This window comes from Schistocerca serialis, unplaced genomic scaffold, assembly GCF_023864345.2.
Source record: "Schistocerca serialis cubense isolate TAMUIC-IGC-003099 unplaced genomic scaffold, iqSchSeri2.2 HiC_scaffold_761, whole genome shotgun sequence".
NCBI classification, from domain to species: Eukaryota; Metazoa; Arthropoda; class Insecta; order Orthoptera; family Acrididae; genus Schistocerca; species Schistocerca serialis.
The window spans coordinates 67,670-93,524 of NW_026048366.1; the positions used below are offsets into that span (position 1 = coordinate 67,670).

At 53.9% G+C, this 25,855-nt stretch overlaps 43 non-coding genes across 43 annotated transcripts; all 43 read left to right on the forward strand.

Moving 5' to 3' along the window:
- Window positions 1–255: 255 nt before the first annotated feature.
- Trnah-gug (transfer RNA histidin (anticodon GUG)) lies at window positions 256–327 on the forward strand. Its single transcript has one exon. It is a non-coding gene; the product is annotated as a tRNA-His (tRNA).
- A 747-nt stretch (window positions 328–1,074) lies between these two features.
- Trnal-uag (transfer RNA leucine (anticodon UAG)) lies at window positions 1,075–1,156 on the forward strand. Its single transcript has one exon. It is a non-coding gene; the product is annotated as a tRNA-Leu (tRNA).
- A 445-nt stretch (window positions 1,157–1,601) lies between these two features.
- Window positions 1,602–1,673, forward strand: Trnae-cuc (transfer RNA glutamic acid (anticodon CUC)). Its single transcript has one exon. It is a non-coding gene; the product is annotated as a tRNA-Glu (tRNA).
- A 374-nt stretch (window positions 1,674–2,047) lies between these two features.
- Trnah-gug (transfer RNA histidin (anticodon GUG)) lies at window positions 2,048–2,119 on the forward strand. The gene has a single exon. It is a non-coding gene; the product is annotated as a tRNA-His (tRNA).
- Window positions 2,120–2,866: 747 nt separating this feature from the next.
- Window positions 2,867–2,948, forward strand: Trnal-uag (transfer RNA leucine (anticodon UAG)). Its single transcript has one exon. It is a non-coding gene; the product is annotated as a tRNA-Leu (tRNA).
- Window positions 2,949–3,393: 445 nt separating this feature from the next.
- Window positions 3,394–3,465, forward strand: Trnae-cuc (transfer RNA glutamic acid (anticodon CUC)). Its single transcript has one exon. It is a non-coding gene; the product is annotated as a tRNA-Glu (tRNA).
- A 374-nt stretch (window positions 3,466–3,839) lies between these two features.
- Trnah-gug (transfer RNA histidin (anticodon GUG)) lies at window positions 3,840–3,911 on the forward strand. The gene has a single exon. It is a non-coding gene; the product is annotated as a tRNA-His (tRNA).
- Window positions 3,912–4,658: 747 nt separating this feature from the next.
- On the forward strand, window positions 4,659–4,740 carry Trnal-uag (transfer RNA leucine (anticodon UAG)). The gene has a single exon. It is a non-coding gene; the product is annotated as a tRNA-Leu (tRNA).
- A 445-nt stretch (window positions 4,741–5,185) lies between these two features.
- Window positions 5,186–5,257, forward strand: Trnae-cuc (transfer RNA glutamic acid (anticodon CUC)). The gene has a single exon. It is a non-coding gene; the product is annotated as a tRNA-Glu (tRNA).
- A 374-nt stretch (window positions 5,258–5,631) lies between these two features.
- Trnah-gug (transfer RNA histidin (anticodon GUG)) lies at window positions 5,632–5,703 on the forward strand. Its single transcript has one exon. It is a non-coding gene; the product is annotated as a tRNA-His (tRNA).
- Window positions 5,704–6,450: 747 nt separating this feature from the next.
- On the forward strand, window positions 6,451–6,532 carry Trnal-uag (transfer RNA leucine (anticodon UAG)). The gene has a single exon. It is a non-coding gene; the product is annotated as a tRNA-Leu (tRNA).
- Window positions 6,533–6,977: 445 nt separating this feature from the next.
- Trnae-cuc (transfer RNA glutamic acid (anticodon CUC)) lies at window positions 6,978–7,049 on the forward strand. The gene has a single exon. It is a non-coding gene; the product is annotated as a tRNA-Glu (tRNA).
- Window positions 7,050–7,423: 374 nt separating this feature from the next.
- Trnah-gug (transfer RNA histidin (anticodon GUG)) lies at window positions 7,424–7,495 on the forward strand. The gene has a single exon. It is a non-coding gene; the product is annotated as a tRNA-His (tRNA).
- Window positions 7,496–8,242: 747 nt separating this feature from the next.
- On the forward strand, window positions 8,243–8,324 carry Trnal-uag (transfer RNA leucine (anticodon UAG)). The gene has a single exon. It is a non-coding gene; the product is annotated as a tRNA-Leu (tRNA).
- Window positions 8,325–8,769: 445 nt separating this feature from the next.
- Trnae-cuc (transfer RNA glutamic acid (anticodon CUC)) lies at window positions 8,770–8,841 on the forward strand. The gene has a single exon. It is a non-coding gene; the product is annotated as a tRNA-Glu (tRNA).
- Window positions 8,842–9,215: 374 nt separating this feature from the next.
- Window positions 9,216–9,287, forward strand: Trnah-gug (transfer RNA histidin (anticodon GUG)). The gene has a single exon. It is a non-coding gene; the product is annotated as a tRNA-His (tRNA).
- A 747-nt stretch (window positions 9,288–10,034) lies between these two features.
- On the forward strand, window positions 10,035–10,116 carry Trnal-uag (transfer RNA leucine (anticodon UAG)). Its single transcript has one exon. It is a non-coding gene; the product is annotated as a tRNA-Leu (tRNA).
- A 445-nt stretch (window positions 10,117–10,561) lies between these two features.
- Trnae-cuc (transfer RNA glutamic acid (anticodon CUC)) lies at window positions 10,562–10,633 on the forward strand. Its single transcript has one exon. It is a non-coding gene; the product is annotated as a tRNA-Glu (tRNA).
- A 374-nt stretch (window positions 10,634–11,007) lies between these two features.
- Window positions 11,008–11,079, forward strand: Trnah-gug (transfer RNA histidin (anticodon GUG)). The gene has a single exon. It is a non-coding gene; the product is annotated as a tRNA-His (tRNA).
- A 747-nt stretch (window positions 11,080–11,826) lies between these two features.
- Trnal-uag (transfer RNA leucine (anticodon UAG)) lies at window positions 11,827–11,908 on the forward strand. Its single transcript has one exon. It is a non-coding gene; the product is annotated as a tRNA-Leu (tRNA).
- A 445-nt stretch (window positions 11,909–12,353) lies between these two features.
- Trnae-cuc (transfer RNA glutamic acid (anticodon CUC)) lies at window positions 12,354–12,425 on the forward strand. Its single transcript has one exon. It is a non-coding gene; the product is annotated as a tRNA-Glu (tRNA).
- A 374-nt stretch (window positions 12,426–12,799) lies between these two features.
- On the forward strand, window positions 12,800–12,871 carry Trnah-gug (transfer RNA histidin (anticodon GUG)). Its single transcript has one exon. It is a non-coding gene; the product is annotated as a tRNA-His (tRNA).
- A 747-nt stretch (window positions 12,872–13,618) lies between these two features.
- Window positions 13,619–13,700, forward strand: Trnal-uag (transfer RNA leucine (anticodon UAG)). The gene has a single exon. It is a non-coding gene; the product is annotated as a tRNA-Leu (tRNA).
- Window positions 13,701–14,145: 445 nt separating this feature from the next.
- Trnae-cuc (transfer RNA glutamic acid (anticodon CUC)) lies at window positions 14,146–14,217 on the forward strand. Its single transcript has one exon. It is a non-coding gene; the product is annotated as a tRNA-Glu (tRNA).
- Window positions 14,218–14,591: 374 nt separating this feature from the next.
- On the forward strand, window positions 14,592–14,663 carry Trnah-gug (transfer RNA histidin (anticodon GUG)). Its single transcript has one exon. It is a non-coding gene; the product is annotated as a tRNA-His (tRNA).
- Window positions 14,664–15,410: 747 nt separating this feature from the next.
- On the forward strand, window positions 15,411–15,492 carry Trnal-uag (transfer RNA leucine (anticodon UAG)). The gene has a single exon. It is a non-coding gene; the product is annotated as a tRNA-Leu (tRNA).
- A 445-nt stretch (window positions 15,493–15,937) lies between these two features.
- Trnae-cuc (transfer RNA glutamic acid (anticodon CUC)) lies at window positions 15,938–16,009 on the forward strand. The gene has a single exon. It is a non-coding gene; the product is annotated as a tRNA-Glu (tRNA).
- A 374-nt stretch (window positions 16,010–16,383) lies between these two features.
- Window positions 16,384–16,455, forward strand: Trnah-gug (transfer RNA histidin (anticodon GUG)). Its single transcript has one exon. It is a non-coding gene; the product is annotated as a tRNA-His (tRNA).
- A 747-nt stretch (window positions 16,456–17,202) lies between these two features.
- Trnal-uag (transfer RNA leucine (anticodon UAG)) lies at window positions 17,203–17,284 on the forward strand. Its single transcript has one exon. It is a non-coding gene; the product is annotated as a tRNA-Leu (tRNA).
- Window positions 17,285–17,729: 445 nt separating this feature from the next.
- Trnae-cuc (transfer RNA glutamic acid (anticodon CUC)) lies at window positions 17,730–17,801 on the forward strand. Its single transcript has one exon. It is a non-coding gene; the product is annotated as a tRNA-Glu (tRNA).
- Window positions 17,802–18,175: 374 nt separating this feature from the next.
- Window positions 18,176–18,247, forward strand: Trnah-gug (transfer RNA histidin (anticodon GUG)). Its single transcript has one exon. It is a non-coding gene; the product is annotated as a tRNA-His (tRNA).
- Window positions 18,248–18,994: 747 nt separating this feature from the next.
- On the forward strand, window positions 18,995–19,076 carry Trnal-uag (transfer RNA leucine (anticodon UAG)). Its single transcript has one exon. It is a non-coding gene; the product is annotated as a tRNA-Leu (tRNA).
- Window positions 19,077–19,521: 445 nt separating this feature from the next.
- On the forward strand, window positions 19,522–19,593 carry Trnae-cuc (transfer RNA glutamic acid (anticodon CUC)). Its single transcript has one exon. It is a non-coding gene; the product is annotated as a tRNA-Glu (tRNA).
- A 374-nt stretch (window positions 19,594–19,967) lies between these two features.
- Window positions 19,968–20,039, forward strand: Trnah-gug (transfer RNA histidin (anticodon GUG)). The gene has a single exon. It is a non-coding gene; the product is annotated as a tRNA-His (tRNA).
- A 747-nt stretch (window positions 20,040–20,786) lies between these two features.
- On the forward strand, window positions 20,787–20,868 carry Trnal-uag (transfer RNA leucine (anticodon UAG)). Its single transcript has one exon. It is a non-coding gene; the product is annotated as a tRNA-Leu (tRNA).
- Window positions 20,869–21,313: 445 nt separating this feature from the next.
- Window positions 21,314–21,385, forward strand: Trnae-cuc (transfer RNA glutamic acid (anticodon CUC)). The gene has a single exon. It is a non-coding gene; the product is annotated as a tRNA-Glu (tRNA).
- A 364-nt stretch (window positions 21,386–21,749) lies between these two features.
- On the forward strand, window positions 21,750–21,821 carry Trnah-gug (transfer RNA histidin (anticodon GUG)). The gene has a single exon. It is a non-coding gene; the product is annotated as a tRNA-His (tRNA).
- A 747-nt stretch (window positions 21,822–22,568) lies between these two features.
- Window positions 22,569–22,650, forward strand: Trnal-uag (transfer RNA leucine (anticodon UAG)). The gene has a single exon. It is a non-coding gene; the product is annotated as a tRNA-Leu (tRNA).
- Window positions 22,651–23,095: 445 nt separating this feature from the next.
- On the forward strand, window positions 23,096–23,167 carry Trnae-cuc (transfer RNA glutamic acid (anticodon CUC)). The gene has a single exon. It is a non-coding gene; the product is annotated as a tRNA-Glu (tRNA).
- A 374-nt stretch (window positions 23,168–23,541) lies between these two features.
- On the forward strand, window positions 23,542–23,613 carry Trnah-gug (transfer RNA histidin (anticodon GUG)). The gene has a single exon. It is a non-coding gene; the product is annotated as a tRNA-His (tRNA).
- A 747-nt stretch (window positions 23,614–24,360) lies between these two features.
- Trnal-uag (transfer RNA leucine (anticodon UAG)) lies at window positions 24,361–24,442 on the forward strand. The gene has a single exon. It is a non-coding gene; the product is annotated as a tRNA-Leu (tRNA).
- Window positions 24,443–24,887: 445 nt separating this feature from the next.
- Trnae-cuc (transfer RNA glutamic acid (anticodon CUC)) lies at window positions 24,888–24,959 on the forward strand. Its single transcript has one exon. It is a non-coding gene; the product is annotated as a tRNA-Glu (tRNA).
- A 364-nt stretch (window positions 24,960–25,323) lies between these two features.
- Window positions 25,324–25,395, forward strand: Trnah-gug (transfer RNA histidin (anticodon GUG)). Its single transcript has one exon. It is a non-coding gene; the product is annotated as a tRNA-His (tRNA).
- Window positions 25,396–25,855: the final 460 nt, after the last annotated feature.

Here is a 25,855-nt window from a genome sequence, read left to right on the forward strand (position 1 = left end):
AGATGAAGCGTCTATCCACTTGTTATCCAGCCACATACCTGTAGTCAAGAGGCTTGGGGGACTGCAAGACATTGCCACGGAGGTGAATGCAGCTAACCACTGTAGTTAGTGTCCTGACAGCGCAGGCACGTTCATTTGCTCATATACATGTGATGGAGACCGTGTCTCACACTGCTGTGGCGTACACCTTGGCCTAGGCTCTGCTGTGTATCGCCACTTGCATTGCAGGCAGCTGCTTTCGCGGGCGCGTCCGTGGCCGTGATCGTCTAGTGGTTAGGACATTGCGTTGTGGCCGCAATAACCCAGGTTCGAATCCTGGTCACGGCAATTTTGAAAGTTTTGCCTTGCTGCCGTTGCAATGGCGAGTACTCGAAATGACAGTACTCTCTTGATTTTTTCACTCGTGTTCCGCAGGCCGCAGTTTGCCCTACCACTTCATCCCCAACACGTAATGTCGCCTCCCAGAGCGCAGACGTCCGCTGCTCTCTGTAGTCGAAAAGGGCAGTTGTTTGAAGTGCGATGGATGAGCAGCCAGTCCCAGCAGAACAGGAAGCTGTGGCGTGCACTGTTTGTACAAATGCTAGGAACACTGGCGCTCCAAGCAGCGCATGTAGCGTGGCCGAGCGCTTTAAGGCGCTGGTTTAAGGCACCAGACTCTCTGTAGGCGCGGTTTCGAATCCCGTAGCTGCCGGGGGCTTTACTGTGATCGCGTTAAGCTGCCGCTTTTTCTTCAAGTGTAACCTCCTTGAGCTCACATATGTTTGATACATGGAGCATTCTAGCTCCGCCTGACAGTTACAGCTACGATACTTTAGTGGTTACGGAAAGCCCAGGTTCGAAACCTGGTCACGGCACGAAAACGTCTCTTGACGCTGTCTCCTTAACTGCGACAGCTACAGACAAGTGGCGTCGCTACCATACGGCGGGCACGGCTTTTTCTTGCTGTGGATGGCCTAAAGAGACGCTTCCAGTGGGAGAGCAGTGGAAATACATGGCACGGCGATTGCCAAGATACTTCCATTTCGAAGTGATCTTTGTAGTACAAAGGAAACGTTTTGCGGCTGCTGCTCCAACGGTAACGTGGCCGAGCGGTCTAAGGCGCTGGTTTTAGGCACCAGTCTCTTCGGAGGCGTGGGTTCGAATCCCACCGTTGCCACTTTTTACGTCTCATTTTTGTGCCGTTGCGGTGTGTTCTCGTGGGGTAGGACGCAGCTCTTGTGACGCGCGTGTTGTGTAGGTAGCGTGGCCGAGCGGTCTAAGGCGCTGGTTTCAGGCACCATTCTCTTCGGAGGCGTGGGTTCCAATCCCACAGCTGCCAAACGTGTAATGTTTCCTGTGTCGAAGGCAGGTGCACTCATTGCCCGCAAAGGAAACAGCACAACAAGGCGTGAGCGTCTGCTTGGTGAATTGTCGTAGAACAGTGCGTGGTGCAACGACAGGATTTGTAGGCACCTTTTGCTCTCATCATTGCTGGCGTCCGTCTCCACGAAATGCGTCCGGGGCACGCCGTTCTATAACGCGAGAGAGTGGATTTTTTACAGTTGTCGTCAGTTAACTGTGGGTGGCTGCTGCGTTCGCTGGAAAGAGCACTGCCGTCGTTATCCGGTGTGGTCTAGTGGCTAGGATACCTGGCTCTCACCCAGGAGGCCCGGGTTCGATTCCCGGTACCGGAATCGCGCGTTTTTGTTGCTCCTCTTATGCGACTTGTCTCGACTTTGCTCGACTGACGCTACGCTGACGCGTGCAGAAAGCTACGTTAAGTATGATTCACGGCAACACCTGACGGCGAGAGAGATGAAGCGTCTATCCACTTGTTATCCAGCCACATACCTGTAGTCAAGAGGCTTGGGGGACTGCAAGACATTGCCACGGAGGTGAATGCAGCTAACCACTGTAGTTAGTGTCCTGACAGCGCAGGCACGTTCATTTGCTCATATACATGTGATGGAGACCGTGTCTCACACTGCTGTGGCGTACACCTTGGCCTAGGCTCTGCTGTGTATCGCCACTTGCATTGCAGGCAGCTGCTTTCGCGGGCGCGTCCGTGGCCGTGATCGTCTAGTGGTTAGGACATTGCGTTGTGGCCGCAATAACCCAGGTTCGAATCCTGGTCACGGCAATTTTGAAAGTTTTGCCTTGCTGCCGTTGCAATGGCGAGTACTCGAAATGACAGTACTCTCTTGATTTTTTCACTCGTGTTCCGCAGGCCGCAGTTTGCCCTACCACTTCATCCCCAACACGTAATGTCGCCTCCCAGAGCGCAGACGTCCGCTGCTCTCTGTAGTCGAAAAGGGCAGTTGTTTGAAGTGCGATGGATGAGCAGCCAGTCCCAGCAGAACAGGAAGCTGTGGCGTGCACTGTTTGTACAAATGCTAGGAACACTGGCGCTCCAAGCAGCGCATGTAGCGTGGCCGAGCGCTTTAAGGCGCTGGTTTAAGGCACCAGACTCTCTGTAGGCGCGGTTTCGAATCCCGTAGCTGCCGGGGGCTTTGCTGTGATCGCGTTAAGCTGCCGCTTTTTCTTCAAGTGTAACCTCCTTGAGCTCACATATGTTTGATACATGGAGCATTCTAGCTCCGCCTGACAGTTACAGCTACGATACTTTAGTGGTTACGGAAAGCCCAGGTTCGAAACCTGGTCACGGCACGAAAACGTCTCTTGACGCTGTCTCCTTAACTGCGACAGCTACAGACAAGTGGCGTCGCTACCATACGGCGGGCACGGCTTTTTCTTTCTGTGGATGGCCTAAAGAGACGCTTCCAGTGGGAGAGCAGTGGAAATACATGGCACGGCGATTGCCAAGATACTTCCATTTCGAAGTGATCTTTGTAGTACAAAGGAAACGTTTTGCGGCTGCTGCTCCAACGGTAACGTGGCCGAGCGGTCTAAGGCGCTGGTTTTAGGCACCAGTCTCTTCGGAGGCGTGGGTTCGAATACCACCGTTGCCACTTTTTACGTCTCATTTTTGTGCCGTTGCGGTGTGTTCTCGTGGGGTAGGACGCAGCTCTTGTGACGCGCGTGTTGTGTAGGTAGCGTGGCCGAGCGGTCTAAGGCGCTGGTTTCAGGCACCATTCTCTTCGGAGGCGTGGGTTCCAATCCCACAGCTGCCAAACGTGTAATGTTTCCTGTGTCGAAGGCAGGTGCACTCATTGCCCGCAAAGGAAACAGCACAACAAGGCGTGAGCGTCTGCTTGGTGAATTGTCGTAGAACAGTGCGTGGTGCAACGACAGGATTTGTAGGCACCTTTTGCTCTCATCATTGCTGGCGTCCGTCTCCACGAAATGCGTCCGGGGCACGCCGTTCTATAACGCGAGAGAGTGGATTTTTTACAGTTGTCGTCAGTTAACTGTGGGTGGCTGCTGCGTTCGCTGGAAAGAGCACTGCCGTCGTTATCCGGTGTGGTCTAGTGGCTAGGATACCTGGCTCTCACCCAGGAGGCCCGGGTTCGATTCCCGGTACCGGAATCGCGCGTTTTTGTTGCTCCTCTTATGCGACTTGTCTCGACTTTGCTCGACTGACGCTACGCTGACGCGTGCAGAAAGCTACGTTAAGTATGATTCACGGCAACACCTGACGGCGAGAGAGATGAAGCGTCTATCCACTTGTTATCCAGCCACATACCTGTAGTCAAGAGGCTTGGGGGACTGCAAGACATTGCCACGGAGGTGAATGCAGCTAACCACTGTAGTTAGTGTCCTGACAGCGCAGGCACGTTCATTTGCTCATATACATGTGATGGAGACCGTGTCTCACACTGCTGTGGCGTACACCTTGGCCTAGGCTCTGCTGTGTATCGCCACTTGCATTGCAGGCAGCTGCTTTCGCGGGCGCGTCCGTGGCCGTGATCGTCTAGTGGTTAGGACATTGCGTTGTGGCCGCAATAACCCAGGTTCGAATCCTGGTCACGGCAATTTTGAAAGTTTTGCCTTGCTGCCGTTGCAATGGCGAGTACTCGAAATGACAGTACTCTCTTGATTTTTTCACTCGTGTTCCGCAGGCCGCAGTTTGCCCTACCACTTCATCCCCAACACGTAATGTCGCCTCCCAGAGCGCAGACGTCCGCTGCTCTCTGTAGTCGAAAAGGGCAGTTGTTTGAAGTGCGATGGATGAGCAGCCAGTCCCAGCAGAACAGGAAGCTGTGGCGTGCACTGTTTGTACAAATGCTAGGAACACTGGCGCTCCAAGCAGCGCATGTAGCGTGGCCGAGCGCTTTAAGGCGCTGGTTTAAGGCACCAGACTCTCTGTAGGCGCGGTTTCGAATCCCGTAGCTGCCGGGGGCTTTACTGTGATCGCGTTAAGCTGCCGCTTTTTCTTCAAGTGTAACCTCCTTGAGCTCACATATGTTTGATACATGGAGCATTCTAGCTCCGCCTGACAGTTACAGCTACGATACTTTAGTGGTTACGGAAAGCCCAGGTTCGAAACCTGGTCACGGCACGAAAACGTCTCTTGACGCTGTCTCCTTAACTGCGACAGCTACAGACAAGTGGCGTCGCTACCATACGGCGGGCACGGCTTTTTCTTGCTGTGGATGGCCTAAAGAGACGCTTCCAGTGGGAGAGCAGTGGAAATACATGGCACGGCGATTGCCAAGATACTTCCATTTCGAAGTGATCTTTGTAGTACAAAGGAAACGTTTTGCGGCTGCTGCTCCAACGGTAACGTGGCCGAGCGGTCTAAGGCGCTGGTTTTAGGCACCAGTCTCTTCGGAGGCGTGGGTTCGAATCCCACCGTTGCCACTTTTTACGTCTCATTTTTGTGCCGTTGCGGTGTGTTCTCGTGGGGTAGGACGCAGCTCTTGTGACGCGCGTGTTGTGTAGGTAGCGTGGCCGAGCGGTCTAAGGCGCTGGTTTCAGGCACCATTCTCTTCGGAGGCGTGGGTTCCAATCCCACAGCTGCCAAACGTGTAATGTTTCCTGTGTCGAAGGCAGGTGCACTCATTGCCCGCAAAGGAAACAGCACAACAAGGCGTGAGCGTCTGCTTGGTGAATTGTCGTAGAACAGTGCGTGGTGCAACGACAGGATTTGTAGGCACCTTTTGCTCTCATCATTGCTGGCGTCCGTCTCCACGAAATGCGTCCGGGGCACGCCGTTCTATAACGCGAGAGAGTGGATTTTTTACAGTTGTCGTCAGTTAACTGTGGGTGGCTGCTGCGTTCGCTGGAAAGAGCACTGCCGTCGTTATCCGGTGTGGTCTAGTGGCTAGGATACCTGGCTCTCACCCAGGAGGCCCGGGTTCGATTCCCGGTACCGGAATCGCGCGTTTTTGTTGCTCCTCTTATGCGACTTGTCTCGACTTTGCTCGACTGACGCTACGCTGACGCGTGCAGAAAGCTACGTTAAGTATGATTCACGGCAACACCTGACGGCGAGAGAGATGAAGCGTCTATCCACTTGTTATCCAGCCACATACCTGTAGTCAAGAGGCTTGGGGGACTGCAAGACATTGCCACGGAGGTGAATGCAGCTAACCACTGTAGTTAGTGTCCTGACAGCGCAGGCACGTTCATTTGCTCATATACATGTGATGGAGACCGTGTCTCACACTGCTGTGGCGTACACCTTGGCCTAGGCTCTGCTGTGTATCGCCACTTGCATTGCAGGCAGCTGCTTTCGCGGGCGCGTCCGTGGCCGTGATCGTCTAGTGGTTAGGACATTGCGTTGTGGCCGCAATAACCCAGGTTCGAATCCTGGTCACGGCAATTTTGAAAGTTTTGCCTTGCTGCCGTTGCAATGGCGAGTACTCGAAATGACAGTACTCTCTTGATTTTTTCACTCGTGTTCCGCAGGCCGCAGTTTGCCCTACCACTTCATCCCCAACACGTAATGTCGCCTCCCAGAGCGCAGACGTCCGCTGCTCTCTGTAGTCGAAAAGGGCAGTTGTTTGAAGTGCGATGGATGAGCAGCCAGTCCCAGCAGAACAGGAAGCTGTGGCGTGCACTGTTTGTACAAATGCTAGGAACACTGGCGCTCCAAGCAGCGCATGTAGCGTGGCCGAGCGCTTTAAGGCGCTGGTTTAAGGCACCAGACTCTCTGTAGGCGCGGTTTCGAATCCCGTAGCTGCCGGGGGCTTTGCTGTGATCGCGTTAAGCTGCCGCTTTTTCTTCAAGTGTAACCTCCTTGAGCTCACATATGTTTGATACATGGAGCATTCTAGCTCCGCCTGACAGTTACAGCTACGATACTTTAGTGGTTACGGAAAGCCCAGGTTCGAAACCTGGTCACGGCACGAAAACGTCTCTTGACGCTGTCTCCTTAACTGCGACAGCTACAGACAAGTGGCGTCGCTACCATACGGCGGGCACGGCTTTTTCTTTCTGTGGATGGCCTAAAGAGACGCTTCCAGTGGGAGAGCAGTGGAAATACATGGCACGGCGATTGCCAAGATACTTCCATTTCGAAGTGATCTTTGTAGTACAAAGGAAACGTTTTGCGGCTGCTGCTCCAACGGTAACGTGGCCGAGCGGTCTAAGGCGCTGGTTTTAGGCACCAGTCTCTTCGGAGGCGTGGGTTCGAATACCACCGTTGCCACTTTTTACGTCTCATTTTTGTGCCGTTGCGGTGTGTTCTCGTGGGGTAGGACGCAGCTCTTGTGACGCGCGTGTTGTGTAGGTAGCGTGGCCGAGCGGTCTAAGGCGCTGGTTTCAGGCACCATTCTCTTCGGAGGCGTGGGTTCCAATCCCACAGCTGCCAAACGTGTAATGTTTCCTGTGTCGAAGGCAGGTGCACTCATTGCCCGCAAAGGAAACAGCACAACAAGGCGTGAGCGTCTGCTTGGTGAATTGTCGTAGAACAGTGCGTGGTGCAACGACAGGATTTGTAGGCACCTTTTGCTCTCATCATTGCTGGCGTCCGTCTCCACGAAATGCGTCCGGGGCACGCCGTTCTATAACGCGAGAGAGTGGATTTTTTACAGTTGTCGTCAGTTAACTGTGGGTGGCTGCTGCGTTCGCTGGAAAGAGCACTGCCGTCGTTATCCGGTGTGGTCTAGTGGCTAGGATACCTGGCTCTCACCCAGGAGGCCCGGGTTCGATTCCCGGTACCGGAATCGCGCGTTTTTGTTGCTCCTCTTATGCGACTTGTCTCGACTTTGCTCGACTGACGCTACGCTGACGCGTGCAGAAAGCTACGTTAAGTATGATTCACGGCAACACCTGACGGCGAGAGAGATGAAGCGTCTATCCACTTGTTATCCAGCCACATACCTGTAGTCAAGAGGCTTGGGGGACTGCAAGACATTGCCACGGAGGTGAATGCAGCTAACCACTGTAGTTAGTGTCCTGACAGCGCAGGCACGTTCATTTGCTCATATACATGTGATGGAGACCGTGTCTCACACTGCTGTGGCGTACACCTTGGCCTAGGCTCTGCTGTGTATCGCCACTTGCATTGCAGGCAGCTGCTTTCGCGGGCGCGTCCGTGGCCGTGATCGTCTAGTGGTTAGGACATTGCGTTGTGGCCGCAATAACCCAGGTTCGAATCCTGGTCACGGCAATTTTGAAAGTTTTGCCTTGCTGCCGTTGCAATGGCGAGTACTCGAAATGACAGTACTCTCTTGATTTTTTCACTCGTGTTCCGCAGGCCGCAGTTTGCCCTACCACTTCATCCCCAACACGTAATGTCGCCTCCCAGAGCGCAGACGTCCGCTGCTCTCTGTAGTCGAAAAGGGCAGTTGTTTGAAGTGCGATGGATGAGCAGCCAGTCCCAGCAGAACAGGAAGCTGTGGCGTGCACTGTTTGTACAAATGCTAGGAACACTGGCGCTCCAAGCAGCGCATGTAGCGTGGCCGAGCGCTTTAAGGCGCTGGTTTAAGGCACCAGACTCTCTGTAGGCGCGGTTTCGAATCCCGTAGCTGCCGGGGGCTTTGCTGTGATCGCGTTAAGCTGCCGCTTTTTCTTCAAGTGTAACCTCCTTGAGCTCACATATGTTTGATACATGGAGCATTCTAGCTCCGCCTGACAGTTACAGCTACGATACTTTAGTGGTTACGGAAAGCCCAGGTTCGAAACCTGGTCACGGCACGAAAACGTCTCTTGACGCTGTCTCCTTAACTGCGACAGCTACAGACAAGTGGCGTCGCTACCATACGGCGGGCACGGCTTTTTCTTGCTGTGGATGGCCTAAAGAGACGCTTCCAGTGGGAGAGCAGTGGAAATACATGGCACGGCGATTGCCAAGATACTTCCATTTCGAAGTGATCTTTGTAGTACAAAGGAAACGTTTTGCGGCTGCTGCTCCAACGGTAACGTGGCCGAGCGGTCTAAGGCGCTGGTTTTAGGCACCAGTCTCTTCGGAGGCGTGGGTTCGAATACCACCGTTGCCACTTTTTACGTCTCATTTTTGTGCCGTTGCGGTGTGTTCTCGTGGGGTAGGACGCAGCTCTTGTGACGCGCGTGTTGTGTAGGTAGCGTGGCCGAGCGGTCTAAGGCGCTGGTTTCAGGCACCATTCTCTTCGGAGGCGTGGGTTCCAATCCCACAGCTGCCAAACGTGTAATGTTTCCTGTGTCGAAGGCAGGTGCACTCATTGCCCGCAAAGGAAACAGCACAACAAGGCGTGAGCGTCTGCTTGGTGAATTGTCGTAGAACAGTGCGTGGTGCAACGACAGGATTTGTAGGCACCTTTTGCTCTCATCATTGCTGGCGTCCGTCTCCACGAAATGCGTCCGGGGCACGCCGTTCTATAACGCGAGAGAGTGGATTTTTTACAGTTGTCGTCAGTTAACTGTGGGTGGCTGCTGCGTTCGCTGGAAAGAGCACTGCCGTCGTTATCCGGTGTGGTCTAGTGGCTAGGATACCTGGCTCTCACCCAGGAGGCCCGGGTTCGATTCCCGGTACCGGAATCGCGCGTTTTTGTTGCTCCTCTTATGCGACTTGTCTCGACTTTGCTCGACTGACGCTACGCTGACGCGTGCAGAAAGCTACGTTAAGTATGATTCACGGCAACACCTGACGGCGAGAGAGATGAAGCGTCTATCCACTTGTTATCCAGCCACATACCTGTAGTCAAGAGGCTTGGGGGACTGCAAGACATTGCCACGGAGGTGAATGCAGCTAACCACTGTAGTTAGTGTCCTGACAGCGCAGGCACGTTCATTTGCTCATATACATGTGATGGAGACCGTGTCTCACACTGCTGTGGCGTACACCTTGGCCTAGGCTCTGCTGTGTATCGCCACTTGCATTACAGGCAGCTGCTTTCGCGGGCGCGTCCGTGGCCGTGATCGTCTAGTGGTTAGGACATTGCGTTGTGGCCGCAATAACCCAGGTTCGAATCCTGGTCACGGCAATTTTGAAAGTTTTGCCTTGCTGCCGTTGCAATGGCGAGTACTCGAAATGACAGTACTCTCTTGATTTTTTCACTCGTGTTCCGCAGGCCGCAGTTTGCCCTACCACTTCATCCCCAACACGTAATGTCGCCTCCCAGAGCGCAGACGTCCGCTGCTCTCTGTAGTCGAAAAGGGCAGTTGTTTGAAGTGCGATGGATGAGCAGCCAGTCCCAGCAGAACAGGAAGCTGTGGCGTGCACTGTTTGTACAAATGCTAGGAACACTGGCGCTCCAAGCAGCGCATGTAGCGTGGCCGAGCGCTTTAAGGCGCTGGTTTAAGGCACCAGACTCTCTGTAGGCGCGGTTTCGAATCCCGTAGCTGCCGGGGGCTTTGCTGTGATCGCGTTAAGCTGCCGCTTTTTCTTCAAGTGTAACCTCCTTGAGCTCACATATGTTTGATACATGGAGCATTCTAGCTCCGCCTGACAGTTACAGCTACGATACTTTAGTGGTTACGGAAAGCCCAGGTTCGAAACCTGGTCACGGCACGAAAACGTCTCTTGACGCTGTCTCCTTAACTGCGACAGCTACAGACAAGTGGCGTCGCTACCATACGGCGGGCACGGCTTTTTCTTGCTGTGGATGGCCTAAAGAGACGCTTCCAGTGGGAGAGCAGTGGAAATACATGGCACGGCGATTGCCAAGATACTTCCATTTCGAAGTGATCTTTGTAGTACAAAGGAAACGTTTTGCGGCTGCTGCTCCAACGGTAACGTGGCCGAGCGGTCTAAGGCGCTGGTTTTAGGCACCAGTCTCTTCGGAGGCGTGGGTTCGAATACCACCGTTGCCACTTTTTACGTCTCATTTTTGTGCCGTTGCGGTGTGTTCTCGTGGGGTAGGACGCAGCTCTTGTGACGCGCGTGTTGTGTAGGTAGCGTGGCCGAGCGGTCTAAGGCGCTGGTTTCAGGCACCATTCTCTTCGGAGGCGTGGGTTCCAATCCCACAGCTGCCAAACGTGTAATGTTTCCTGTGTCGAAGGCAGGTGCACTCATTGCCCGCAAAGGAAACAGCACAACAAGGCGTGAGCGTCTGCTTGGTGAATTGTCGTAGAACAGTGCGTGGTGCAACGACAGGATTTGTAGGCACCTTTTGCTCTCATCATTGCTGGCGTCCGTCTCCACGAAATGCGTCCGGGGCACGCCGTTCTATAACGCGAGAGAGTGGATTTTTTACAGTTGTCGTCAGTTAACTGTGGGTGGCTGCTGCGTTCGCTGGAAAGAGCACTGCCGTCGTTATCCGGTGTGGTCTAGTGGCTAGGATACCTGGCTCTCACCCAGGAGGCCCGGGTTCGATTCCCGGTACCGGAATCGCGCGTTTTTGTTGCTCCTCTTATGCGACTTGTCTCGACTTTGCTCGACTGACGCTACGCTGACGCGTGCAGAAAGCTACGTTAAGTATGATTCACGGCAACACCTGACGGCGAGAGAGATGAAGCGTCTATCCACTTGTTATCCAGCCACATACCTGTAGTCAAGAGGCTTGGGGGACTGCAAGACATTGCCACGGAGGTGAATGCAGCTAACCACTGTAGTTAGTGTCCTGACAGCGCAGGCACGTTCATTTGCTCATATACATGTGATGGAGACCGTGTCTCACACTGCTGTGGCGTACACCTTGGCCTAGGCTCTGCTGTGTATCGCCACTTGCATTACAGGCAGCTGCTTTCGCGGGCGCGTCCGTGGCCGTGATCGTCTAGTGGTTAGGACATTGCGTTGTGGCCGCAATAACCCAGGTTCGAATCCTGGTCACGGCAATTTTGAAAGTTTTGCCTTGCTGCCGTTGCAATGGCGAGTACTCGAAATGACAGTACTCTCTTGATTTTTTCACTCGTGTTCCGCAGGCCGCAGTTTGCCCTACCACTTCATCCCCAACACGTAATGTCGCCTCCCAGAGCGCAGACGTCCGCTGCTCTCTGTAGTCGAAAAGGGCAGTTGTTTGAAGTGCGATGGATGAGCAGCCAGTCCCAGCAGAACAGGAAGCTGTGGCGTGCACTGTTTGTACAAATGCTAGGAACACTGGCGCTCCAAGCAGCGCATGTAGCGTGGCCGAGCGCTTTAAGGCGCTGGTTTAAGGCACCAGACTCTCTGTAGGCGCGGTTTCGAATCCCGTAGCTGCCGGGGGCTTTGCTGTGATCGCGTTAAGCTGCCGCTTTTTCTTCAAGTGTAACCTCCTTGAGCTCACATATGTTTGATACATGGAGCATTCTAGCTCCGCCTGACAGTTACAGCTACGATACTTTAGTGGTTACGGAAAGCCCAGGTTCGAAACCTGGTCACGGCACGAAAACGTCTCTTGACGCTGTCTCCTTAACTGCGACAGCTACAGACAAGTGGCGTCGCTACCATACGGCGGGCACGGCTTTTTCTTGCTGTGGATGGCCTAAAGAGACGCTTCCAGTGGGAGAGCAGTGGAAATACATGGCACGGCGATTGCCAAGATACTTCCATTTCGAAGTGATCTTTGTAGTACAAAGGAAACGTTTTGCGGCTGCTGCTCCAACGGTAACGTGGCCGAGCGGTCTAAGGCGCTGGTTTTAGGCACCAGTCTCTTCGGAGGCGTGGGTTCGAATACCACCGTTGCCACTTTTTACGTCTCATTTTTGTGCCGTTGCGGTGTGTTCTCGTGGGGTAGGACGCAGCTCTTGTGACGCGCGTGTTGTGTAGGTAGCGTGGCCGAGCGGTCTAAGGCGCTGGTTTCAGGCACCATTCTCTTCGGAGGCGTGGGTTCCAATCCCACAGCTGCCAAACGTGTAATGTTTCCTGTGTCGAAGGCAGGTGCACTCATTGCCCGCAAAGGAAACAGCACAACAAGGCGTGAGCGTCTGCTTGGTGAATTGTCGTAGAACAGTGCGTGGTGCAACGACAGGATTTGTAGGCACCTTTTGCTCTCATCATTGCTGGCGTCCGTCTCCACGAAATGCGTCCGGGGCACGCCGTTCTATAACGCGAGAGAGTGGATTTTTTACAGTTGTCGTCAGTTAACTGTGGGTGGCTGCTGCGTTCGCTGGAAAGAGCACTGCCGTCGTTATCCGGTGTGGTCTAGTGGCTAGGATACCTGGCTCTCACCCAGGAGGCCCGGGTTCGATTCCCGGTACCGGAATCGCGCGTTTTTGTTGCTCCTCTTATGCGACTTGTCTCGACTTTGCTCGACTGACGCTACGCTGACGCGTGCAGAAAGCTACGTTAAGTATGATTCACGGCAACACCTGACGGCGAGAGAGATGAAGCGTCTATCCACTTGTTATCCAGCCACATACCTGTAGTCAAGAGGCTTGGGGGACTGCAAGACATTGCCACGGAGGTGAATGCAGCTAACCACTGTAGTTAGTGTCCTGACAGCGCAGGCACGTTCATTTGCTCATATACATGTGATGGAGACCGTGTCTCACACTGCTGTGGCGTACACCTTGGCCTAGGCTCTGCTGTGTATCGCCACTTGCATTACAGGCAGCTGCTTTCGCGGGCGCGTCCGTGGCCGTGATCGTCTAGTGGTTAGGACATTGCGTTGTGGCCGCAATAACCCAGGTTCGAATCCTGGTCACGGCAATTTTGAAAGTTTTGCCTTGCTGCCGTTGCAATGGCGAGTACTCGAAATGACAGTACTCTCTTGATTTTTTCACTCGTGTTCCGCAGGCCGCAGTTTGCCCTACCACTTCATCCCCAACACGTAATGTCGCCTCCCAGAGCGCAGACGTCCGCTGCTCTCTGTAGTCGAAAAGGGCAGTTGTTTGAAGTGCGATGGATGAGCAGCCAGTCCCAGCAGAACAGGAAGCTGTGGCGTGCACTGTTTGTACAAATGCTAGGAACACTGGCGCTCCAAGCAGCGCATGTAGCGTGGCCGAGCGCTTTAAGGCGCTGGTTTAAGGCACCAGACTCTCTGTAGGCGCGGTTTCGAATCCCGTAGCTGCCGGGGGCTTTGCTGTGATCGCGTTAAGCTGCCGCTTTTTCTTCAAGTGTAACCTCCTTGAGCTCACATATGTTTGATACATGGAGCATTCTAGCTCCGCCTGACAGTTACAGCTACGATACTTTAGTGGTTACGGAAAGCCCAGGTTCGAAACCTGGTCACGGCACGAAAACGTCTCTTGACGCTGTCTCCTTAACTGCGACAGCTACAGACAAGTGGCGTCGCTACCATACGGCGGGCACGGCTTTTTCTTGCTGTGGATGGCCTAAAGAGACGCTTCCAGTGGGAGAGCAGTGGAAATACATGGCACGGCGATTGCCAAGATACTTCCATTTCGAAGTGATCTTTGTAGTACAAAGGAAACGTTTTGCGGCTGCTGCTCCAACGGTAACGTGGCCGAGCGGTCTAAGGCGCTGGTTTTAGGCACCAGTCTCTTCGGAGGCGTGGGTTCGAATACCACCGTTGCCACTTTTTACGTCTCATTTTTGTGCCGTTGCGGTGTGTTCTCGTGGGGTAGGACGCAGCTCTTGTGACGCGCGTGTTGTGTAGGTAGCGTGGCCGAGCGGTCTAAGGCGCTGGTTTCAGGCACCATTCTCTTCGGAGGCGTGGGTTCCAATCCCACAGCTGCCAAACGTGTAATGTTTCCTGTGTCGAAGGCAGGTGCACTCATTGCCCGCAAAGGAAACAGCACAACAAGGCGTGAGCGTCTGCTTGGTGAATTGTCGTAGAACAGTGCGTGGTGCAACGACAGGATTTGTAGGCACCTTTTGCTCTCATCATTGCTGGCGTCCGTCTCCACGAAATGCGTCCGGGGCACGCCGTTCTATAACGCGAGAGAGTGGATTTTTTACAGTTGTCGTCAGTTAACTGTGGGTGGCTGCTGCGTTCGCTGGAAAGAGCAATGCCGTCGTTATCCGGTGTGGTCTAGTGGCTAGGATACCTGGCTCTCACCCAGGAGGCCCGGGTTCGATTCCCGGTACCGGAATCGCGCGTTTTTGTTGCTCCTCTTATGCGACTTGTCTCGACTTTGCTCGACTGACGCTACGCTGACGCGTGCAGAAAGCTACGTTAAGTATGATTCACGGCAACACCTGACGGCGAGAGAGATGAAGCGTCTATCCACTTGTTATCCAGCCACATACCTGTAGTCAAGAGGCTTGGGGGACTGCAAGACATTGCCACGGAGGTGAATGCAGCTAACCACTGTAGTTAGTGTCCTGACAGCGCAGGCACGTTCATTTGCTCATATACATGTGATGGAGACCGTGTCTCACACTGCTGTGGCGTACACCTTGGCCTAGGCTCTGCTGTGTATCGCCACTTGCATTACAGGCAGCTGCTTTCGCGGGCGCGTCCGTGGCCGTGATCGTCTAGTGGTTAGGACATTGCGTTGTGGCCGCAATAACCCAGGTTCGAATCCTGGTCACGGCAATTTTGAAAGTTTTGCCTTGCTGCCGTTGCAATGGCGAGTACTCGAAATGACAGTACTCTCTTGATTTTTTCACTCGTGTTCCGCAGGCCGCAGTTTGCCCTACCACTTCATCCCCAACACGTAATGTCGCCTCCCAGAGCGCAGACGTCCGCTGCTCTCTGTAGTCGAAAAGGGCAGTTGTTTGAAGTGCGATGGATGAGCAGCCAGTCCCAGCAGAACAGGAAGCTGTGGCGTGCACTGTTTGTACAAATGCTAGGAACACTGGCGCTCCAAGCAGCGCATGTAGCGTGGCCGAGCGCTTTAAGGCGCTGGTTTAAGGCACCAGACTCTCTGTAGGCGCGGTTTCGAATCCCGTAGCTGCCGGGGGCTTTGCTGTGATCGCGTTAAGCTGCCGCTTTTTCTTCAAGTGTAACCTCCTTGAGCTCACATATGTTTGATACATGGAGCATTCTAGCTCCGCCTGACAGTTACAGCTACGATACTTTAGTGGTTACGGAAAGCCCAGGTTCGAAACCTGGTCACGGCACGAAAACGTCTCTTGACGCTGTCTCCTTAACTGCGACAGCTACAGACAAGTGGCGTCGCTACCATACGGCGGGCACGGCTTTTTCTTGCTGTGGATGGCCTAAAGAGACGCTTCCAGTGGGAGAGCAGTGGAAATACATGGCACGGCGATTGCCAAGATACTTCCATTTCGAAGTGATCTTTGTAGTACAAAGGAAACGTTTTGCGGCTGCTGCTCCAACGGTAACGTGGCCGAGCGGTCTAAGGCGCTGGTTTTAGGCACCAGTCTCTTCGGAGGCGTGGGTTCGAATACCACCGTTGCCACTTTTTACGTCTCATTTTTGTGCCGTTGCGGTGTGTTCTCGTGGGGTAGGACGCAGCTCTTGTGACGCGCGTGTTGTGTAGGTAGCGTGGCCGAGCGGTCTAAGGCGCTGGTTTCAGGCACCATTCTCTTCGGAGGCGTGGGTTCCAATCCCACAGCTGCCAAACGTGTAATGTTTCCTGTGTCGAAGGCAGGTGCACTCATTGCCCGCAAAGGAAACAGCACAACAAGGCGTGAGCGTCTGCTTGGTGAATTGTCGTAGAACAGTGCGTGGTGCAACGACAGGATTTGTAGGCACCTTTTGCTCTCATCATTGCTGGCGTCCGTCTCCACGAAATGCGTCCGGGGCACGCCGTTCTATAACGCGAGAGAGTGGATTTTTTACAGTTGTCGTCAGTTAACTGTGGGTGGCTGCTGCGTTCGCTGGAAAGAGCAATGCCGTCGTTATCCGGTGTGGTCTAGTGGCTAGGATACCTGGCTCTCACCCAGGAGGCCCGGGTTCGATTCCCGGTACCGGAATCGCGCGTTTTTGTTGCTCCTCTTATGCGACTTGTCTCGACTTTGCTCGACTGACGCTACGCTGACGCGTGCAGAAAGCTACGTTAAGTATGATTCACGGCAACACCTGACGGCGAGAGAGATGAAGCGTCTATCCACTTGTTATCCAGCCACATACCTGTAGTCAAGAGGCTTGGGGGACTGCAAGACATTGCCACGGAGGTGAATGCAGCTAACCACTGTAGTTAGTGTCCTGACAGCGCAGGCACGTTCATTTGCTCATATACATGTGATGGAGACCGTGTCTCACACTGCTGTGGCGTACACCTTGGCCTAGGCTCTGCTGTGTATCGCCACTTGCATTACAGGCAGCTGCTTTCGCGGGCGCGTCCGTGGCCGTGATCGTCTAGTGGTTAGGACATTGCGTTGTGGCCGCAATAACCCAGGTTCGAATCCTGGTCACGGCAATTTTGAAAGTTTTGCCTTGCTGCCGTTGCAATGGCGAGTACTCGAAATGACAGTACTCTCTTGATTTTTTCACTCGTGTTCCGCAGGCCGCAGTTTGCCCTACCACTTCATCCCCAACACGTAATGTCGCCTCCCAGAGCGCAGACGTCCGCTGCTCTCTGTAGTCGAAAAGGGCAGTTGTTTGAAGTGCGATGGATGAGCAGCCAGTCCCAGCAGAACAGGAAGCTGTGGCGTGCACTGTTTGTACAAATGCTAGGAACACTGGCGCTCCAAGCAGCGCATGTAGCGTGGCCGAGCGCTTTAAGGCGCTGGTTTAAGGCACCAGACTCTCTGTAGGCGCGGTTTCGAATCCCGTAGCTGCCGGGGGCTTTGCTGTGATCGCGTTAAGCTGCCGCTTTTTCTTCAAGTGTAACCTCCTTGAGCTCACATATGTTTGATACATGGAGCATTCTAGCTCCGCCTGACAGTTACAGCTACGATACTTTAGTGGTTACGGAAAGCCCAGGTTCGAAACCTGGTCACGGCACGAAAACGTCTCTTGACGCTGTCTCCTTAACTGCGACAGCTACAGACAAGTGGCGTCGCTACCATACGGCGGGCACGGCTTTTTCTTGCTGTGGATGGCCTAAAGAGACGCTTCCAGTGGGAGAGCAGTGGAAATACATGGCACGGCGATTGCCAAGATACTTCCATTTCGAAGTGATCTTTGTAGTACAAAGGAAACGTTTTGCGGCTGCTGCTCCAACGGTAACGTGGCCGAGCGGTCTAAGGCGCTGGTTTTAGGCACCAGTCTCTTCGGAGGCGTGGGTTCGAATCCCACCGTTGCCACTTTTTACGTCTCATTTTTGTGCCGTTGCGGTGTGTTCTCGTGGGGTAGGACGCAGCTCTTGTGACGCGCGTGTTGTGTAGGTAGCGTGGCCGAGCGGTCTAAGGCGCTGGTTTCAGGCACCATTCTCTTCGGAGGCGTGGGTTCCAATCCCACAGCTGCCAAACGTGTAATGTTTCCTGTGTCGAAGGCAGGTGCACTCATTGCCCGCAAAGGAAACAGCACAACAAGGCGTGAGCGTCTGCTTGGTGAATTGTCGTAGAACAGTGCGTGGTGCAACGACAGGATTTGTAGGCACCTTTTGCTCTCATCATTGCTGGCGTCCGTCTCCACGAAATGCGTCCGGGGCACGCCGTTCTATAACGCGAGAGAGTGGATTTTTTACAGTTGTCGTCAGTTAACTGTGGGTGGCTGCTGCGTTCGCTGGAAAGAGCACTGCCGTCGTTATCCGGTGTGGTCTAGTGGCTAGGATACCTGGCTCTCACCCAGGAGGCCCGGGTTCGATTCCCGGTACCGGAATCGCGCGTTTTTGTTGCTCCTCTTATGCGACTTGTCTCGACTTTGCTCGACTGACGCTACGCTGACGCGTGCAGAAAGCTACGTTAAGTATGATTCACGGCAACACCTGACGGCGAGAGAGATGAAGCGTCTATCCACTTGTTATCCAGCCACATACCTGTAGTCAAGAGGCTTGGGGGACTGCAAGACATTGCCACGGAGGTGAATGCAGCTAACCACTGTAGTTAGTGTCCTGACAGCGCAGGCACGTTCATTTGCTCATATACATGTGATGGAGACCGTGTCTCACACTGCTGTGGCGTACACCTTGGCCTAGGCTCTGCTGTGTATCGCCACTTGCATTACAGGCAGCTGCTTTCGCGGGCGCGTCCGTGGCCGTGATCGTCTAGTGGTTAGGACATTGCGTTGTGGCCGCAATAACCCAGGTTCGAATCCTGGTCACGGCAATTTTGAAAGTTTTGCCTTGCTGCCGTTGCAATGGCGAGTACTCGAAATGACAGTACTCTCTTGATTTTTTCACTCGTGTTCCGCAGGCCGCAGTTTGCCCTACCACTTCATCCCCAACACGTAATGTCGCCTCCCAGAGCGCAGACGTCCGCTGCTCTCTGTAGTCGAAAAGGGCAGTTGTTTGAAGTGCGATGGATGAGCAGCCAGTCCCAGCAGAACAGGAAGCTGTGGCGTGCACTGTTTGTACAAATGCTAGGAACACTGGCGCTCCAAGCAGCGCATGTAGCGTGGCCGAGCGCTTTAAGGCGCTGGTTTAAGGCACCAGACTCTCTGTAGGCGCGGTTTCGAATCCCGTAGCTGCCGGGGGCTTTGCTGTGATCGCGTTAAGCTGCCGCTTTTTCTTCAAGTGTAACCTCCTTGAGCTCACATATGTTTGATACATGGAGCATTCTAGCTCCGCCTGACAGTTACAGCTACGATACTTTAGTGGTTACGGAAAGCCCAGGTTCGAAACCTGGTCACGGCACGAAAACGTCTCTTGACGCTGTCTCCTTAACTGCGACAGCTACAGACAAGTGGCGTCGCTACCATACGGCGGGCACGGCTTTTTCTTGCTGTGGATGGCCTAAAGAGACGCTTCCAGTGGGAGAGCAGTGGAAATACATGGCACGGCGATTGCCAAGATACTTCCATTTCGAAGTGATCTTTGTAGTACAAAGGAAACGTTTTGCGGCTGCTGCTCCAACGGTAACGTGGCCGAGCGGTCTAAGGCGCTGGTTTTAGGCACCAGTCTCTTCGGAGGCGTGGGTTCGAATACCACCGTTGCCACTTTTTACGTCTCATTTTTGTGCCGTTGCGGTGTGTTCTCGTGGGGTAGGACGCAGCTCTTGTGACGCGCGTGTTGTGTAGGTAGCGTGGCCGAGCGGTCTAAGGCGCTGGTTTCAGGCACCATTCTCTTCGGAGGCGTGGGTTCCAATCCCACAGCTGCCAAACGTGTAATGTTTCCTGTGTCGAAGGCAGGTGCACTCATTGCCCGCAAAGGAAACAGCACAACAAGGCGTGAGCGTCTGCTTGGTGAATTGTCGTAGAACAGTGCGTGGTGCAACGACAGGATTTGTAGGCACCTTTTGCTCTCATCATTGCTGGCGTCCGTCTCCACGAAATGCGTCCGGGGCACGCCGTTCTATAACGCGAGAGAGTGGATTTTTTACAGTTGTCGTCAGTTAACTGTGGGTGGCTGCTGCGTTCGCTGGAAAGAGCACTGCCGTCGTTATCCGGTGTGGTCTAGTGGCTAGGATACCTGGCTCTCACCCAGGAGGCCCGGGTTCGATTCCCGGTACCGGAATCGCGCGTTTTTGTTGCTCCTCTTATGCGACTTGTCTCGACTTTGCTCGACTGACGCTACGCTGACGCGTGCAGAAAGCTACGTTAAGTATGATTCACGGCAACACCTGACGGCGAGAGAGATGAAGCGTCTATCCACTTGTTATCCAGCCACATACCTGTAGTCAAGAGGCTTGGGGGACTGCAAGACATTGCCACGGAGGTGAATGCAGCTAACCACTGTAGTTAGTGTCCTGACAGCGCAGGCACGTTCATTTGCTCATATACATGTGATGGAGACCGTGTCTCACACTGCTGTGGCGTACACCTTGGCCTAGGCTCTGCTGTGTATCGCCACTTGCATTACAGGCAGCTGCTTTCGCGGGCGCGTCCGTGGCCGTGATCGTCTAGTGGTTAGGACATTGCGTTGTGGCCGCAATAACCCAGGTTCGAATCCTGGTCACGGCAATTTTGAAAGTTTTGCCTTGCTGCCGTTGCAATGGCGAGTACTCGAAATGACAGTACTCTCTTGATTTTTTCACTCGTGTTCCGCAGGCCGCAGTTTGCCCTACCACTTCATCCCCAACACGTAATGTCGCCTCCCAGAGCGCAGACGTCCGCTGCTCTCTGTAGTCGAAAAGGGCAGTTGTTTGAAGTGCGATGGATGAGCAGCCAGTCCCAGCAGAACAGGAAGCTGTGGCGTGCACTGTTTGTACAAATGCTAGGAACACTGGCGCTCCAAGCAGCGCATGTAGCGTGGCCGAGCGCTTTAAGGCGCTGGTTTAAGGCACCAGACTCTCTGTAGGCGCGGTTTCGAATCCCGTAGCTGCCGGGGGCTTTGCTGTGATCGCGTTAAGCTGCCGCTTTTTCTTCAAGTGTAACCTCCTTGAGCTCACATATGTTTGATACATGGAGCATTCTAGCTCCGCCTGACAGTTACAGCTACGATACTTTAGTGGTTACGGAAAGCCCAGGTTCGAAACCTGGTCACGGCACGAAAACGTCTCTTGACGCTGTCTCCTTAACTGCGACAGCTACAGACAAGTGGCGTCGCTACCATACGGCGGGCACGGCTTTTTCTTGCTGTGGATGGCCTAAAGAGACGCTTCCAGTGGGAGAGCAGTGGAAATACATGGCACGGCGATTGCCAAGATACTTCCATTTCGAAGTGATCTTTGTAGTACAAAGGAAACGTTTTGCGGCTGCTGCTCCAACGGTAACGTGGCCGAGCGGTCTAAGGCGCTGGTTTTAGGCACCAGTCTCTTCGGAGGCGTGGGTTCGAATCCCACCGTTGCCACTTTTTACGTCTCATTTTTGTGCCGTTGCGGTGTGTTCTCGTGGGGTAGGACGCAGCTCTTGTGACGCGCGTGTTGTGTAGGTAGCGTGGCCGAGCGGTCTAAGGCGCTGGTTTCAGGCACCATTCTCTTCGGAGGCGTGGGTTCCAATCCCACAGCTGCCAAACGTGTAATGTTTCCTGTGTCGAAGGCAGGTGCACTCATTGCCCGCAAAGGAAACAGCACAACAAGGCGTGAGCGTCTGCTTGGTGAATTGTCGTAGAACAGTGCGTGGTGCAACGACAGGATTTGTAGGCACCTTTTGCTCTCATCATTGCTGGCGTCCGTCTCCACGAAATGCGTCCGGGGCACGCCGTTCTATAACGCGAGAGAGTGGATTTTTTACAGTTGTCGTCAGTTAACTGTGGGTGGCTGCTGCGTTCGCTGGAAAGAGCACTGCCGTCGTTATCCGGTGTGGTCTAGTGGCTAGGATACCTGGCTCTCACCCAGGAGGCCCGGGTTCGATTCCCGGTACCGGAATCGCGCGTTTTTGTTGCTCCTCTTATGCGACTTGTCTCGACTGACGCTACGCTGACGCGTGCAGAAAGCTACGTTAAGTATGATTCACGGCAACACCTGACGGCGAGAGAGATGAAGCGTCTATCCACTTGTTATCCAGCCACATACCTGTAGTCAAGAGGCTTGGGGGACTGCAAGACATTGCCACGGAGGTGAATGCAGCTAACCACTGTAGTTAGTGTCCTGACAGCGCAGGCACGTTCATTTGCTCATATACATGTGATGGAGACCGTGTCTCACACTGCTGTGGCGTACACCTTGGCCTAGGCTCTGCTGTGTATCGCCACTTGCATTACAGGCAGCTGCTTTCGCGGGCGCGTCCGTGGCCGTGATCGTCTAGTGGTTAGGACATTGCGTTGTGGCCGCAATAACCCAGGTTCGAATCCTGGTCACGGCAATTTTGAAAGTTTTGCCTTGCTGCCGTTGCAATGGCGAGTACTCGAAATGACAGTACTCTCTTGATTTTTTCACTCGTGTTCCGCAGGCCGCAGTTTGCCCTACCACTTCATCCCCAACACGTAATGTCGCCTCCCAGAGCGCAGACGTCCGCTGCTCTCTGTAGTCGAAAAGGGCAGTTGTTTGAAGTGCGATGGATGAGCAGCCAGTCCCAGCAGAACAGGAAGCTGTGGCGTGCACTGTTTGTACAAATGCTAGGAACACTGGCGCTCCAAGCAGCGCATGTAGCGTGGCCGAGCGCTTTAAGGCGCTGGTTTAAGGCACCAGACTCTCTGTAGGCGCGGTTTCGAATCCCGTAGCTGCCGGGGGCTTTGCTGTGATCGCGTTAAGCTGCCGCTTTTTCTTCAAGTGTAACCTCCTTGAGCTCACATATGTTTGATACATGGAGCATTCTAGCTCCGCCTGACAGTTACAGCTACGATACTTTAGTGGTTACGGAAAGCCCAGGTTCGAAACCTGGTCACGGCACGAAAACGTCTCTTGACGCTGTCTCCTTAACTGCGACAGCTACAGACAAGTGGCGTCGCTACCATACGGCGGGCACGGCTTTTTCTTGCTGTGGATGGCCTAAAGAGACGCTTCCAGTGGGAGAGCAGTGGAAATACATGGCACGGCGATTGCCAAGATACTTCCATTTCGAAGTGATCTTTGTAGTACAAAGGAAACGTTTTGCGGCTGCTGCTCCAACGGTAACGTGGCCGAGCGGTCTAAGGCGCTGGTTTTAGGCACCAGTCTCTTCGGAGGCGTGGGTTCGAATCCCACCGTTGCCACTTTTTACGTCTCATTTTTGTGCCGTTGCGGTGTGTTCTCGTGGGGTAGGACGCAGCTCTTGTGACGCGCGTGTTGTGTAGGTAGCGTGGCCGAGCGGTCTAAGGCGCTGGTTTCAGGCACCATTCTCTTCGGAGGCGTGGGTTCCAATCCCACAGCTGCCAAACGTGTAATGTTTCCTGTGTCGAAGGCAGGTGCACTCATTGCCCGCAAAGGAAACAGCACAACAAGGCGTGAGCGTCTGCTTGGTGAATTGTCGTAGAACAGTGCGTGGTGCAACGACAGGATTTGTAGGCACCTTTTGCTCTCATCATTGCTGGCGTCCGTCTCCACGAAATGCGTCCGGGGCACGCCGTTCTATAACGCGAGAGAGTGGATTTTTTACAGTTGTCGTCAGTTAACTGTGGGTGGCTGCTGCGTTCGCTGGAAAGAGCACTGCCGTCGTTATCCGGTGTGGTCTAGTGGCTAGGATACCTGGCTCTCACCCAGGAGGCCCGGGTTCGATTCCCGGTACCGGAATCGCGCGTTTTTGTTGCTCCTCTTATGCGACTTGTCTCGACTTTGCTCGACTGACGCTACGCTGACGCGTGCAGAAAGCTACGTTAAGTATGATTCACGGCAACACCTGACGGCGAGAGAGATGAAGCGTCTATCCACTTGTTATCCAGCCACATACCTGTAGTCAAGAGGCTTGGGGGACTGCAAGACATTGCCACGGAGGTGAATGCAGCTAACCACTGTAGTTAGTGTCCTGACAGCGCAGGCACGTTCATTTGCTCATATACATGTGATGGAGACCGTGTCTCACACTGCTGTGGCGTACACCTTGGCCTAGGCTCTGCTGTGTATCGCCACTTGCATTACAGGCAGCTGCTTTCGCGGGCGCGTCCGTGGCCGTGATCGTCTAGTGGTTAGGACATTGCGTTGTGGCCGCAATAACCCAGGTTCGAATCCTGGTCACGGCAATTTTGAAAGTTTTGCCTTGCTGCCGTTGCAATGGCGAGTACTCGAAATGACAGTACTCTCTTGATTGTTTCACTCGTGTTCCGCAGGCCGCAGTTTGCCCTACCACTTCATCCCCAACACGTAATGTCGCCTCCCAGAGCGCAGACGTCCGCTGCTCTCTGTAGTCGAAAAGGGCAGTTGTTTGAAGTGCGATGGATGAGCAGCCAGTCCCAGCAGAACAGGAAGCTGTGGCGTGCACTGTTTGTACAAATGCTAGGAACACTGGCGCTCCAAGCAGCGCATGTAGCGTGGCCGAGCGCTTTAAGGCGCTGGTTTAAGGCACCAGACTCTCTGTAGGCGCGGTTTCGAATCCCGTAGCTGCCGGGGGCTTTGCTGTGATCGCGTTAAGCTGCCGCTTTTTCTTCAAGTGTAACCTCCTTGAGCTCACATATGTTTGATACATGGAGCATTCTAGCTCCGCCTGACAGTTACAGCTACGATACTTTAGTGGTTACGGAAAGCCCAGGTTCGAAACCTGGTCACGGCACGAAAACGTCTCTTGACGCTGTCTCCTTAACTGCGACAGCTACAGACAAGTGGCGTCGCTACCATACGGCGGGCACGGCTTTTTCTTGCTGTGGATGGCCTAAAGAGACGCTTCCAGTGGGAGAGCAGTGGAAATACATGGCACGGCGATTGCCAAGATACTTCCATTTCGAAGTGATCTTTGTAGTACAAAGGAAACGTTTTGCGGCTGCTGCTCCAACGGTAACGTGGCCGAGCGGTCTAAGGCGCTGGTTTTAGGCACCAGTCTCTTCGGAGGCGTGGGTTCGAATCCCACCGTTGCCACTTTTTACGTCTCATTTTTGTGCCGTTGCGGTGTGTTCTCGTGGGGTAGGACGCAGCTCTTGTGACGCGCGTGTTGTGTAGGTAGCGTGGCCGAGCGGTCTAAGGCGCTGGTTTCAGGCACCATTCTCTTCGGAGGCGTGGGTTCCAATCCCACAGCTGCCAAACGTGTAATGTTTCCTGTGTCGAAGGCAGGTGCACTCATTGCCCGCAAAGGAAACAGCACAACAAGGCGTGAGCGTCTGCTTGGTGAATTGTCGTAGAACAGTGCGTGGTGCAACGACAGGATTTGTAGGCACCTTTTGCTCTCATCATTGCTGGCGTCCGTCTCCACGAAATGCGTCCGGGGCACGCCGTTCTATAACGCGAGAGAGTGGATTTTTTACAGTTGTCGTCAGTTAACTGTGGGTGGCTGCTGCGTTCGCTGGAAAGAGCACTGCCGTCGTTATCCGGTGTGGTCTAGTGGCTAGGATACCTGGCTCTCACCCAGGAGGCCCGGGTTCGATTCCCGGTACCGGAATCGCGCGTTTTTGTTGCTCCTCTTATGCGACTTGTCTCGACTGACGCTACGCTGACGCGTGCAGAAAGCTACGTTAAGTATGATTCACGGCAACACCTGACGGCGAGAGAGATGAAGCGTCTATCCACTTGTTATCCAGCCACATACCTGTAGTCAAGAGGCTTGGGGGACTGCAAGACATTGCCACGGAGGTGAATGCAGCTAACCACTGTAGTTAGTGTCCTGACAGCGCAGGCACGTTCATTTGCTCATATACATGTGATGGAGACCGTGTCTCACACTGCTGTGGCGTACACCTTGGCCTAGGCTCTGCTGTGTATCGCCACTTGCATTACAGGCAGCTGCTTTCGCGGGCGCGTCCGTGGCCGTGATCGTCTAGTGGTTAGGACATTGCGTTGTGGCCGCAATAACCCAGGTTCGAATCCTGGTCACGGCAATTTTGAAAGTTTTGCCTTGCTGCCGTTGCAATGGCGAGTACTCGAAATGACAGTACTCTCTTGATTTTTTCACTCGTGTTCCGCAGGCCGCAGTTTGCCCTACCACTTCATCCCCAACACGTAATGTCGCCTCCCAGAGCGCAGACGTCCGCTGCTCTCTGTAGTCGAAAAGGGCAGTTGTTTGAAGTGCGATGGATGAGCAGCCAGTCCCAGCAGAACAGGAAGCTGTGGCGTGCACTGTTTGTACAAATGCTAGGAACACTGGCGCTCCAAGCAGCGCATGTAGCGTGGCCGAGCGCTTTAAGGCGCTGGTTTAAGGCACCAGACTCTCTGTAGGCGCGGTTTCGAATCCCGTAGCTGCCGGGGGCTTTGCTGTGATCGCGTTAAGCTGCCGCTTTTTCTTCAAGTGTAACCTCCTTGAGCTCACATATGTTTGATACATGGAGCATTCTAGCTCCA